This window comes from Mustela putorius, unplaced genomic scaffold, assembly GCF_011764305.1.
Source record: "Mustela putorius furo isolate JIRA1106 unplaced genomic scaffold, ASM1176430v1.1 tig00003898_pilon_pilon_pilon, whole genome shotgun sequence".
Classification (NCBI taxonomy): domain Eukaryota; kingdom Metazoa; phylum Chordata; class Mammalia; order Carnivora; family Mustelidae; genus Mustela; species Mustela putorius.
This window is the reverse complement of record NW_025422047.1, coordinates 28010540-28023268: the sequence shown is the minus strand read 5'-3', so window position 1 is coordinate 28023268 and position 12729 is coordinate 28010540. Positions and strand designations below refer to the sequence as shown.

General features: G+C 38.9%; 2 protein-coding genes across 4 annotated transcripts in view; one reads left to right on the top strand and one right to left on the bottom strand.

Annotated features, from left to right (window-relative positions):
• AP4S1 (adaptor related protein complex 4 subunit sigma 1) overlaps positions 1-367 on the bottom strand; it is a 52591-nt gene extending 52224 nt beyond the window's left edge. The window contains exon 1 of the mRNA XM_004755150.3: positions 45-367. The gene's annotated coding sequence lies outside the window, so the exon portion shown is untranslated. The remainder of the gene's footprint in view (positions 1-44) is intronic.
• Positions 1-12729, top strand: part of STRN3 (striatin 3) — a 115514-nt gene that overhangs the window by 630 nt on the left and 102155 nt on the right. The window lies entirely within an intron of this gene.

Here is a 12729-nt window from a genome sequence, read left to right as displayed (position 1 = left end):
CCCTCTGTCGGAGCCCCGGGCCTTGAGGGTTGAGGGGAACCTACCTGTGCAGCTCGGGGGGCGATAGTCCTGCCTACGGTTCTGGCGACGGCTCTTCCGAGAGTCCCCCTCCCCCTTTCCCGCAGAAGCTTGTTCCCCAACCCTTACTAGCTGCGCGGTGCGGGCTTCCTTGGGGCAGCCATTTTGACTTTTAGTATGGCGTCTGCGGGGGCTCCTCTGGAGGCGGCCTGCCGGGCCTCCGGGGCTTGGGGCTAAACTCTTCTCTGTGGGAGAGTCCGGCGTGGGGTTATTGGGCATCAAGCTTGCTTTTGATTGTGCCTGTTGCGACGGAGAGCCCGAGGAGAGGGTCTGGGATGGTCATTTTATTATCTTTTCCTTCATCACCCCCCCCCCCCCATCCGATTTGGCATTTTTGGCCCCCTCTCTCGGAGTTGGTATGCACTTGCCCCTTGACAGCCACGCTTCTTTCCAGGGCTGCTACCAAGCATAATGTCTTGCTGCTCTCTTGAGAAGTTTTCATTTCCTACCGCCAACTTTCAGTACCTTATTACCTGAGATGCTGCCTTACTCACTTAGGTTCTCTTTCAATTAGTTCTCCCTAAGCGACTGACTCATGAGTACTTCTCTAAATTGAAATTTTCCTTTTAGAGTACTCGTCACCGGGCCTCTAGCCCTTTCTTTACTTATAAAAAGCCGAACCAGAGTATCTGTGCTGTGTTTATGAAACGACTGAGGAAAGATTCAATATTAGCTTGAAGTAAAACGTACTTGTGTCACGTTACTGACTCACGCAGGGGAAGCAAAGTTAAATATGCTCAGAACCCTTCATATTTGGTCCTTACTTGATCTTTTTAAGGTGAAGCTTTGATAGGCTTGTTTACCTAACTTTTGGAAGGTGTTGGTAGTTGAAGAACTTATGTCTTGGATTTCAGAATCGCTACATCTTTTTAAGAGGATTGTTCAACTCTTGGGTATTTGTGTTTATTTTTAAAACCCTTTCCAGGGCAAATTTAGGCTTAGAAGAAAAGAGCATGCAATCAAGTAGTGTTGCACCTGTTCTTCAGACTGCTATATATTTAGAATGTAAGCAGTAGTGTTCGCTGATACATTATGTCATATATGCCTACAGTGAGTAGTTAGGAAAATACAGTGTTGCAAGAAGGATGATTGGATTAATTTAGAAAGGGTGTCTCCGAACAAATATATATCCTTTAGTTTAATTTTGAATTAGTAAACTTTTATTTGATTCTATAAAGTTGGTGAAGCTAAACGTTTAAAGAAAGTAAGGATGTTTATATATCTTGACACTTTATCAAGGCTTTTAAAAATTAATTATAAATTAACACCTGTTAGTCAATTCAATGTTTTAGAATTGTGCTTTGATATACTATTGGACTTTATTTATTTAACTTAAAAAAAACCCCAAAACCTAGCTTATTTATTTGAGAGAGAGTGAGAGAAAAAGAGAGCATGAGCAGGGCAGAGGGAGAGGGAGAAGCAGACGTCCCTTTGAGCAAAGGAGTCCCTTTGAGCAAAGGAGCGGGATGTGGGACTTGATCCCAGAACTCTGGGATCATGACCTGAGCCAAAGGCAGACGGTCAACTGCCTGAGCCACACAGATGCCTCACTATTGAACTTCAAAAAATATAACTTTCAAAAAGCTTGTATTCCAGTTTTCTATTGTTTCTTTTAACTTGTGCATAGTCTGGTTTAAAAATATGTGGGATTTATAGAGTTCTCTTGATAAATTCTTTTTATTACACTGTGTTGCAAACAATATTCTGTGTGAATGAAGATAGTAAGACAGTTATTTTTTTTAAATTGCATTTACAAATGTACTGAGTCTTGGACTCACTATATAATACCCCACCAGTCCTTGGATATAGTGTTTAGGACCTTTGCACCATTGTATGAAAGGTTGGATTTTATTTTTTTCCTACCGTAGGGGATGAGACGCTTATTTTGCCCTGTAAGCACCTGAAAGCTTGGTTTTACATTTTGTAGGTTAACAATGCGTTAGTCATTTATAAGCTTCACTAAATGTCTGAGAAAATGTCTTACTTCTGTCTAAATTAAAATCTATACATTATTGAGGTCTATATGACTGCCTTCGCCCCTTCTTTCCCTTTTAGTTCTCCTCTCTGCCAGTAACAGTGAAATATTTTAAGGACTATTCCTTTTCTTATTTGCTTTCCAGTTAATCTGCTCTCGGCATATTAGTTCTGATAAAGCCTTCTGAGTTTTTTTGTTTATTTTTAACAAGTGTTTCTAGACTCTTACTTTTTGCGAGGGATTTTTATTATTTCACGCTGATTTTTTGAAGTGGAATGTTCATGATTCTGTATGTTTTCTACATATTTCTCTAAAATGTTTTATTGGGTTACTTAGTTAATAGGGTTTCAGGTTTTTTTCTGGAATACTAATTTGCTTTAGTTACCTTCAATCTTAAATAAGATTGCTTGTAAGATGCACCTTTAAAAATCATGTGTCAAAGGGTGTCAGAGGGTGCCTGGCTGGCTCAGTTGGTAAAGCTTGCAGCTCTTGATCTCCAGGTTGTAAGTTCCAGCCCCATATTGGGTGTAGAGATTACTTAAAACAATAAAATTTTAAGGAAAATATATTGGTCAAATAAAAAATGTATTAGGGTTTAGTGTTAGTGGATTTTAACTGTAAACTTAAACTTATTTTTAAGAATGATAACAAATAAGAGAGTTTAAATATTATTGTATACAGCCTTGGCTCGCTGTTGATGTGTAGATGAACAGTGACTCAAAAATATTCAATATTAGAATTATTCAATAATGAATATGAAGAGGTTAGGATATACCCAGTTTTGATGTAAAATTTCAATATGGAATCCAACTTTCCTTGGATTTGGAAAGGATTTCATTAAAAAAAAAATTTTTTTAAAAATAGGCTTTATACCCAGCTTGGGGCTTGAACTCATGACCCTGAGATCAAGAGTTCCGTGTTCTACCAACTAAGCCACCCAGGTGCCCCTGGAAAGGATTTTATTTTATTTATTTATTTTTAAAAAGATTGTATTTATTTATTTGACACAGAGATCACAAGTAGGCAGAGAGGCAAGCAGACAGAGGGGGAAGCAGGCTCGGCTGCTGAGCAGAGAGCCCAGTGCCCAGCTCCATCCCAGGACCCTGAGACTGACCTGAGCTGAAGGCAGAGGCTTAACCCATTGAGCCACTGAGCCACTTAACCCACTGAGTCTTTCCAGGCACCCCTGGAAAGGATTTTACTTTATTTATTTATTTAAAGATTTCCTTTATTTGACAGAGAGAGATCACAAGTAAGCAGAGAGGCAGGCAGAGAGGGAGGGAGATGCTGGCTTCCCATTTGCAGAGAGCCCGAAGGCATGACTCGATCCCAGGACCCTGAGATCGTGAGCTGAGCTGAAGGCAGTGGCTTAACCCACTGAGCCATCCAGGTGCCCCTGGAAAGGATTTTAAATTGGAATTTTGCAGTATAGTTCTGTTCTCTGTAAAAGGAATTTTGATTAACGGTCTGTCTTGCAAACTTGGAATTAAACCAGAGTATCATGTCTTAATGCTCTTTTATCTTCATGACGTTAACTTACCTGGGACTCAGATAAAGCTTTAGTAGTAAGACTCTTCTAAATGAAAATTCCTAAATGAAAATGTGAACTAGAATCACTTGTTGTTGTTATTGTTTTTTTAGGATTTTATTTATTCACTTGACAGAGAGAGACACAACCAGAGAGGGAACACAAGCAGGAGAAGTGGGAAAGGGAGAAGCTGAGCAGAGAGCTCAATGCGGGGCTGGATCTTAGGACCCTGGGTTCATGACCTGAGCCTAAAGCAAACATTTAATGTCCGAGCCACCCAGCTGCCCTCAGAATCACTTGTAAAACTTGTAAAAATATGCAGGCCTCTATCTCATCCTCCAGAGATTTGGATTAATTTGGTTTAGGACTTAGAAAAATTGGACTATTTATGGGTTTTGGCAATTCACGTTATATAAAAATTATAACTGCCATTTAAAAAGCACTACAACCTTATGAGGTAGGTATTTCTATTTTGTAGATGAGGAGATAAACTTAGGTGAAATAACTGCCAATGTCACTCACCTATGAAGTGTTACAGTTGAGATTTGAACCCCAGTTTGTCTGAATCCAAAGTTCTTGGTCTTATTACCGTTCTTGTAACCATTGTATTATATTGTTGTCTTACCATTTCTTATAGAAATGGAATCCGACTTAAAATTCGTCTGCCGTTATGTGGCACACTAGTATGTTTCAACAAAGTTTTATTGAACCCCCCCATAATGTGTCAGGTCTAATTTATGTATATTGCAAAAATGTCCTTATATTTTTCTCTGTAGTGGTATGCACTTAGGATATACACAAAATTCTTGCTTGTCAACTATAAAAATATGACATAGATATTACATAGAAAATGTAGTGTAGGAGTTTTTATTCTAAAAGTATTAATTGAACAAATGTAAAAAAAATTTTTTTCAATATATTTATTTATTTATTTATTTGACAGAGATCACAAGTAGGCAGAGAGGCAGGCAGAGAGAGAGGGGAAGCAGGCTCCCCGCTGAGCAAAGAGCTCCATGCCTGGCTCAGGACCCTGAGATCATGACCTGTGCCGAAGGCAGAGGCTTTACCCACTGAGCCACCCAGGCGTCCCAACAAATGTAAAAATTTTAACTAGTGTTTGTGTTTGTACACTCTGGCATACTGATTTGCTGTATCTTGACAGATGTTGCCACCTAAAGACCTTAATAGTTAATTTGTTTAAGCATTACTTGATTTCTTCATTTTTTTAAAAAGATTTTATTTTTTTTATTTGACAGAAATCACAAGTAAGCAGAGAGAGAGAGAGAGAGAGAAGGGGAAGCAAGCTCCCTGCTGAGCAGATTGCGATGTGGGGCTCGATCCCAGAATCCTGGGATCCTGACCCTAGCTGAAGGCAGAGGCTTTAACCCACTGAGACAGCCAGGTGCCCCTGATTTCGTCATTTTTTTTTTTTTTTAAGATTTTATTTATTTATTTGACAGAGATCCCAAGTAGGCAGAGAGGCAGGCAGAGTGAGAGGGAAGCAGGCTCCCTGCTGAGCAGAAAGCCCGATGTGGGACTCCCAGGACCTTGAGATCATGACCTGAGCCGAAGGCAGCGGCCTAACCCACTGAGCCACCCAGGTGCCCGATTTCTTCATTTTTAAAAGAGAAAAACTGACAGCTTAATCTGCACTATTACAACATTTTTCTGAATCTACTATGAAAATACAAAAAGAAGAACAGTATGGCAATTTTTTGTAAAGGTACTCCCTTTATTCTGACAGTTTTTGCCTTCATAAATTTTGCTGTTATGCACTTCCCTATTTCAAATGATAGTTGACAGCTGAGGGGGGGAAACTTTATTTGACAGAATTAAAGAGACTACAGCCTTATGTCATTTTCTTATTTCTTTTTGAAGTCCTTGCAAACCAAACGTCTAGGGACTACTAATCTGGAATTCTTTCTTCTTTTTACTCCTTAACTCTGCATGATAGTTTACCTTTTTACCCTACTTTCTCCTTAAACACATTTGAACACCTTGTAGGGTATTGTTTTTTCTGATGATGGTTGGCCCCCAAATTGCCAATCCTTTGGCTTTTTTTTTTTTTTTTTAAGATTTTATTTATTTATTTGAGAGAGAGCGTGTACGAGCAGGGGGAGGGGCAGAGGGAGAAGCAGATTCCCCAATGAGTGGGAGCCTGAGCCATGGGGCTCCCAGACCCTGGGATCATGACCTGAGCCCAAGACAGAAGCTTAAATGACTGAGCTACCCAGGCACCCCATCCTGGCTTTTTTACGGACTTTTAGGCACTTAACCAGTACTTTCTGCTATTAACTATTTTTTCTTCAAAATCCTTTTCTTTGGCTTCCACTGTGTAATCCCCTAGTTTCCCTTGGTCCACTTAACACTTTCCTTCATGTTTCCTCTTCTTTGTTCCCAGTTGCTATTCCCTGGGACTCTTGTTCTTCTAATGTATTAACTGTATGTTTCATTTGAAATCAGATTTTCATCTACCACTTAGGTCTTTTTTTTTTTTTTAATTAAAAAAATTTGGGGGTGTTTGCCTGGGTAGCTCAGTCGTTAAGCATCTGCCTTCAGCTCAGGTGCCCCACATCTGGCTCCCTGCTCATCTCTCTCTCCCACTCCCCCTGCTTGTGTTCCTCTCTCACTGTCTCTTCTCCCTCTTGTCAAAAAAGAAAAAAAAAATTAGGAGAGGGAGGGGAGCAGGGCAGAGGGAGAGAGAATTGAAAGCAGGGTCCATGGCCATCTCACAACCTTGAGATGATGACCTGAGCCAACATGGAGAGTTCAGTGCTTAACCAGTGCTTAACCCGTGCTTAACTGGCTCAGCCACCCAGGCTCCCCACCACTTAGGTCCTAATACCTAATATTTTTTGGTTACTGCTGTCTAAGTATTCCAGTGCTTCAGTATTAACTCCTTAAATTCTAAAAACAACCCAATGAGGTTGGCACAGTTGGTTTATTTTTTTGTTGGCTTTTGGGGTTTTTTTTGGGTGGGTATTAGAATGTTGGGGCCCAGAGATTATATAATTGGCCCAAGATTGTGCAACTGGCGGGCAGCAGAGCTGGGATTTAAACCTGGACAGGCTGCCTTTAGAAGCCATGTACTTACCATTACTAGATTTTGGTTATCAAATGTCTCTAATTTTCTAATTTTCTGTTTAACTTTTTACTTTTAATTCAGTACATTCATTATTCAGTTAATCTCACATGCTTGCTTCTTCCCCCACAAAATATACTTAACCTACTTATTCTTCTTTTTCCCTGATACTGTTAAGGTTTATCACAATCCTTCCCATTATTAGATGCTAGAGATATTAGTGGGTCTTACCCCTATATATTGAGTCTAAGTTTTATCGATTCTAGTGTAATTATTCAGTGAATGTATTTGAGTGTTACTTTGTGCTAGGCACTGGTACATAATGATGTATGAACTAAGGACCTTGCCCTCATGGAGCTTGTAGTCTAGAAGTTATAGAATGTGGTAAATCAGAAATTAGCTAGATAAATGGTGAGAAAATAAATGGTAATAGGAAACCTATGTAGATAACAGATTTTCAGATAAATAGGTAGTATTTGTTGAGCAATTTCTATATGCCAAGAATTTAAATTCTTACTATGTTTAGCTCATCTAATTCTCATAAAGCCCCTGGAGGTAAGAATACTCTTAGATCTGAAGTATGAATACCTTATCATAGGTATTGCAATTAGAAGATACAGCATTAGGAGAAGTTCTAAAGGAGGAAAGAACTTTGTTGGAATATGTGAACTGGACTACAGTGATTCAAGGGGCTGTCAAATATAGATAACAGCCTCAGTATGTTAAAATATATATACATATTTTTAAAGATTTATTTATTTATTTTGGGAGAGACAGCCTCAAGCAGACACCATGCTGAACACACAACTTAATGCAGGGCTCAGTCCCATGACCTTAGATCATGATCCAAGCTGAAACCAAGAGTTGGACACCCAACCGACATTGCCACCCAGGTGCCCTTAAAATATATTTTAATTCAGTGATTAATATTTTGGGATATAGTCTGAAAGCTGTGAAGACTCTTTTAGTTTAAAAAAAAAATGAGTTAGTAAAAAATTTTGCATAGAGTGTCCCTGAAGCCTGGTAACCAATGACCTCAGGAAATCACCCTGATTTAATTTATGTTTTTCATTTCTTTACTACCACAGTTTTTTTCAGGGTGCTTCTGTCTGAATTCTCTGGAATAATCTAACAGTTTCCATCCATCCATACAGCTGTCTTAACACTTTGTTCTCTATATTGTAAATATGATTGTGTTGAGTATACCCTTTATTTTTTTATTATGGAGAGTTTTAAATATATACAAAAATATTACAGTATCTGTGACCTACAAGCTTGTCATTCATCTTAAGGAGCTCATGACTGTTTTTTTTTATTTTACTTATACTTCTGTCCGCTCCTTCCCTATCTGTTCTGTTGAAGCAAATCTCAGTCATGTAATTTTATCCATGAGTATTTCAGTATAGATCTAAAAGATAAGGACTTTAAAGATAACTAAACACCATTATTTGGTTGGAAACCTTCCCATCTTTTCTTTGCCCCCCTTTTTAAGAAATGGTTTTGGGGATACCTGGGTGTCTCAGTAGGTTAAGTGCCTGCCTTCAACTCAGGTCATGATCTCATGGTACTTGGATCAAGCCCCATGTCAGACTCTGCTCGGTAGGAAATCTGATTCTCCCACTCATGCAGATTATCTGCTCGGTGGGGAGTCTCATTCTCCCTCTCACTCTCCCTTTGTGCTTGTTCTCAAATAAATGAGAAAAATCCTTAAAAAAAAAAAAAATCAGGTCTTTGGTCCTATAAAGGTTTCCAGAGTTCTGCATTTTGCAGAGTCCTTTTCTATAGTTTAATGTATTCTGTTTTGTTTATTTTTCCTATAACTTGATTAGTTGGATTCGGGGTCTTGATCAGAATTGGTATATTTTCTTATTGGGTGTGAGGATGAGAAAGAGCAAGACTTTTCACATGTGTTGAGTATTCCCATGAGAAGGCCCAGACAGTTGATTTTGCCTTGTGATGTTAGCAAGCTGTTGTTGTTTGCTCAGGCACATTGTTTCATTAGGGCCATCGTTAGTTTTTTTTAAAAAAAACTTAAGCAATTGAGAGATAATTCACGTAACATAAAATGCGCCCTTTATGGAGTGTACATTTATGTGGGTTTTAGTATATGTTATGTGGTGTATACTGTGTTGTGTAGTCATCATCAGGGTCTTATTTCAGAATATTTTCATCACTGCACAAGGAAACCACCTACTAGCAGTCCCAATCTCCCCATCAACCCCCCCACCCCACCACCACCACCCATTCCTTGACAACCACTACTTTCCGTCTCTATAGGTTTGCCTATTCTGGACATTGCATATAAGTGGACTCATATGATATATATGGCTTTTTGTGACTTTTACTTAAAATAACGTTTTTGAAAGGTTCATGTTTTAACATTTGGCAGAACTTTATTCCTTTTTATGGTTGAGTAATACTTGGTTGTATGGATATTCCAAATTTTGTCCATCAGTTGGTGGACACTTGGGCGTTCTGTACTTTTTGACTATTATGAATAATGCTGCTGTTACCATTTGTGCACAAGTTTTTTTTTTTTTTTTAAAGATTTTATTTATTTATTTGACAGAGAGAAATCACAAGTACATGGAGAGGCAGGCAGAGAGAGAGAGGGAAGCAGGCTCTCTGCTGAGCAGAGAGCCCGATGCGGGACTCGATCCCAGGACTCTGAGATCATGACCCGAGCCGAAGGCAGCGGCTTAACCCACTGAGCCACCCAGGCGCCCTGTGCACACGTTTTTATGTGAACTTAGGTTTTCTACTCTCTTGGGTATATACCTAGTAGTGGCATTTCTGGATCATGTTCAGCTTTTTGAGGAATTTTATGTTTAACTTTTCCAGGAACTACCAAGCTGTTTTCCTAAGTGACTGCACCATTTTACTTTCCCACTAGCAATGCAGGGGAGGGTTCCACCCTTACTTTTTTTTTTTTTTTAACTTTGAATTATGTTTTTATTATTAGAAGTTTTTTTACAAAATGCTTTTTCTTTGAATTTATTTAATTTTCTTCTGATTTCAAATCACGTTTTCTCCCTCTGTCTTCTCTCTCATTGACTTCTTTTTTTTTTTTAAAGGTTTTATTTATTTGAGAGAGAGAGAGAGAGAGAGAGAACGAGAAGGGGGGAGGGTCAGAGGGAGAAGCAGGGTCTGCTCTGCCAGGAGCTTGATGTGGGTCTCAGTCCTGGGACTCTGGGACTTTGGGAATCTGGGATCATGACCTGAGCTGAAGGTAGACACTTAACTGATGGAGCCACGCAAACACCCCTCTCATTGACTGTTTCTTAGAGCAATTTAGGTTTACAGCAAAATAGAGGAGAAGATACAGGCACTTCCCACATAACCTCTCCTCCACCATCAGTAGCCCCACTAGTTTCGTATATTTGTTATGACTAATACCAACATTGACCCATTATTATCAACAAGAGCCCATAGTTTTCATTAGGGTTCACCCATTGTCTGGTATGTTTTTTGTTGTTGTTGTTGTTTTTTAAGATTTTATTTATTTATTTGAGAGCATGAGCAGTAGGAGGGGCAAAGGAAGAAGCAGACTCCCCACTGATCAGGGAGCCCCATGCTGGTCTTAAACCTGAGACTCCAGGGTCACGACCTGAGTGAAAGGCAGATGCTTAACTGACTGAGCCACCCAGTCACCCCTGTTCCTTGGTTTTTGACAAAAGTACAAGGACTTGTATCTACCTTTATAGTATGCAGAATAGTTTTACTGCTCTAAAAATGTCCTGTGTTCTACCTTTTTCTTCCTCTTTCTCCCCAAACCCTAGGCATCTAGTGCTCTTTCACTCTCCTCCATAGTTTTGCCTTCTCCAGAATGTCAGATTTCACTTAGCAGTGTTCATTTAAGGTTCCTTCTTAAAAGTCTTTTTTTGTGGCTTGGTCTTTTTAGTGCTGAATAATATTCCATTGTATATATGTATTACAGTTTATTTTTCCACCTTTTTAAAAATGATTTTATTTTTCACTAATTTCTCCACCCAGCGTGGGGCTTGAACTTAAAACCCCAAGATCAGGAGTCACATGGTCCACTGACTGAGACAGCCAGGTGCCCCTGTGTCCACCTATTGAAGGATGTCATTGCTTCCAAGATTTGGCAATTATGAATACAAATTCATGTGCAGATTTTTGTGTGGACATAAGTTTTCAAGGATTTAGGTAAATCCTAGAGAGCTTACTTGCTGGATTGTATAATAACGGTACATTTAGTTTTTTAAAAAACTGTCAGTCTTTCACAGTGCTACACCTTTTTTGCATTCCCACCAACAGTGAGTGAGAATTCTTGTGCCACATCCTTGTCAGCATTTGATGCTGTCAATGTTTTGGGTTTTAGCCATTCTAATAGGTTGTAGTGGTATCTTGCTTTAATTTGCAATCCCCTAATGAACATCTTTTTATAGATTTATTTGCCACTGTGTATCTTCTTTGGTGAGGTGTTTGCTCAGATCTTTTTTTGCCTGTTTTAAAATTGTATTCTCTGTTCTCTTCCTCTTGACATTTTCTTTATTTTTGAATGGAATGATATTGGGCCATTGAGTAATTGTTCAGTAAATGGCAGCCATTTACTGCCTACTTGTGATCTGTCAAATAAATAAATAAATAAAATCTTAAAAAAAATTCTTACTAGGTAATTTCAGACTTGTTAAAATAAGTAATGCATGGTTCAGAATTAAGTCTTGTACTTACAAGAAGCCTGTCCACCGTTGATCCCTATAACTTAGAACACTTACTGTTTACCTTAAAATGTTCTTTAATGGCTTAGTCTGAAGGAATAATTGTGTTGCTGATTTTTTTAGATTTTATATATTTATTAGCAGGAGGGAGAGCGAGCATGCGCATGAGGGAGCAGGGGATGATGCAGAGGGAGAAACAGACACCCTACTGAGCAGGGAGCCCGAGGTGGGACCCCAAGATCATGGCCTTAGCCAAAGGCACACACTTAACCGACTGAGTCAGCCAGGCATTCCCGGGAATGACTAATTGTAATATCACTTTGTCTCTGGCTTTACAGCCGCCAAAGGCAATGATTAAGTTTATTTTATCTGGTGATACTTGTAAAGTCTCTAATTGTAAGATAGTGAGTCCTGTGGTGGCTCCCAAACCTAGTTAATGATCATAATCATCTGGGATGCTTTAAAAATACAGATTCCCATATTCTGTCCCTTGTCGTTGTGATTACGGAGTATGAGGTGGGATCTTTTGCTTTTAAAATGTATACCTGGTAATTCTGATTATCAGCTGGGTTTAGGAACCAGTATGATCAAAGGTTATTAATGATTTGGTATAATCCATTTCTCTAACCGCTTTCCCTTCAAAATCTTCATTCTTCTATTGCTATTTTATGCATTTATATATTTATTTATTTTTTAACATTTTCTTCATTTATTTGACAGAGAGAGAGAGAGAGAGAGAGCGAGCCCCCGTGTAAGCGTACACAAGCAGGCTTCCCACAGAGCAGGAAGCCCAATTTGGGGTTTGATCCCAGGACCCTGGGATCATGACCTGAGCTGAAGGCAGATGCTTATCTGATGTCAGAGCCACCCAGGCGCCCCTCCTATTGATATTTAAAATTTTAGCAATATGTCACTCTCCAGGACTTGGACTGTGTATAGTTACACTGTTTCACTTATTTTTTATTGTACTATTTTCACTTTTCTGCTTTGCAGTACATTGAAGCCATTCCTTAACAGCAATTTACTGATTCTGAATATGCTATGAATTATTGTTGGATTTGATGGAAACATACTGTGGTGTTTGATTACATAGATGAAAGCTTTACATGACCATAAAAAAACTATGAATAATAATATCTGCTAACATTTAATCAGTTTTCTGAGTGCTAGGAAGCATTCTAACTCTCATACCATGCCATAGGTGTAGTTACTTCCATTTTATAGAGAGAGAAACATGGGCAATAGATTAAATAATTTGGTCAGCATAAAACAATAGGTAGTGAAGTCAGGAGCTAAGTTACGTTTGAGCAATGTGTTGTACTGTTTTAAGTTAATACCAGTACTTCATGTTCATTTGGACCACCTGAGTGGTACGGAATTGTAA